Below are 1,555 nucleotides of genomic sequence, written 5' to 3'. Positions count from 1 at the left end.
GCCCCTGCCCCGCCCACCGCCCCCCGCCCACCGCACGGCTCCGCCTCCCTCTGCCCTGCCCCCTGCCCCGCCCACGCCCCGCCCACCGCACGGCTCCGCCTCCCTCTGCCCCAGGCTAGCTCCCCGCGGTCTGCGAGCCTGACTGTAGGTGGAAAGTGAGACTTACAGGAGCTAAAGCGGCCCCGAGCTGGTGGCTCAGCCCTGTGATCCAGGAGGCGGAGGTTTCCCATTCGGAGCTGGTCCTGGCAGGAACGGCTGGGAGACTCTGGTCGCTCGTGAACCACTAGGAATCAGAGCTGTGGCTTCAGTGGTTGTGCACCGGCTTTGAGCAAAAAACGAAGGCACAGAACCCAGGTCCTGAGTTAAAGTCCCAGGACCGGTACAAAGATACATAAAAATTTAAAAAGTGTCTAGTACTCCTGAGACATTTTAAACCTGCTGAGGCAAACCCGCGGTCAGCATGAGACAGGGTTCTCCACGTTTCTGCAGCGCCTGACCCCATAACTGTGACACCTTTCTGCATAGACCCTCCCTTTGCTATTGGACTGCGCACCCATCCCCCACCTGCCTGCACCTGCCGGAGGGAGGAGCTAACCAAGATTTGTCCTTCCTCTCCACTGGTCAGCCTCCACCCCCACCAAGCCCCCGTGGTTGTCTCCCTCTGCCGGAGGGCCCCGGCTCTGCCGCCTCTAGCCACCAGAGGCACAGGCTTCCGGAGTGCCCTGTCCTAGGACCGACACACCCAGAAGCTCGGCAGAGCCGTTAGCCACCCTGACCCGGGGCAGGATGCCCATTGCAGTCCCCAGCTGCCCTGTCGGTACCTGTAACCCAGAGCATTTGAGTCGGATGGTTACACAATCAAAGAGATCACTTGGTCTTTTAAGAAGTGAATTGTTGCCTGGCGGCTGAGAAGAACTCAAGCAAGGTCTGTGGCGGGGCCTTCAGAAGGCCCTGGGAATAGAAAAGGTCATCTCAAGGAGAATATCAACTAGATCAGTCCACGGAATGCACCACCCTGGCGCACTCTTCCTCCGGTGACATCAGCGAAAAGAGCTTCTTCCCTCACAAATGCGGGCAGTGTTCAGGCTCCGATGAGGAAGCAGCTTCACTCAAAGCTCGGCCATGCGCCCATGGCCCGGAGGCAGGGGCTTGTCAATGAAATCTGTTTTCTTTTCTTTCTTTATGACCTTTTTTCTTTCTTTCTTTGTGTACAGGGGGGTTACAGTTACATACATAAAGTAGTACATTTCTTTGTTTTGTTTTTTGCCAGTCCTGGGGCTTGAACTCAGGGCCTGAGCACTGTCCCTGGCTTCTTTTTGCTCAAGGCCAGCACTCTGCCACTTGAGCCACAGCGCCACTTTTGGCCGCTTTCTAAATATGTGGTGCTGAGGAATCGAACCCAGGGCTTCATGTATATGAGGCGAGCACTCTACCACCAGGCCACATTCCCAGCCCTCTTAAAATCAGTCCTGTCTCCATTTGGAACCTGTCCCAGACTGATTTGGTTTCCAGGAGACTCTCTGGGGCTCTCAGCCTTCCTAGGAAGAGATAGAAG

This window comes from Perognathus longimembris, chromosome 21 (genome assembly GCF_023159225.1).
Source record: "Perognathus longimembris pacificus isolate PPM17 chromosome 21, ASM2315922v1, whole genome shotgun sequence".
In the NCBI taxonomy this organism is placed as follows: domain Eukaryota; kingdom Metazoa; phylum Chordata; class Mammalia; order Rodentia; family Heteromyidae; genus Perognathus; species Perognathus longimembris.
This window is presented reverse-complemented; position numbering follows the sequence as displayed.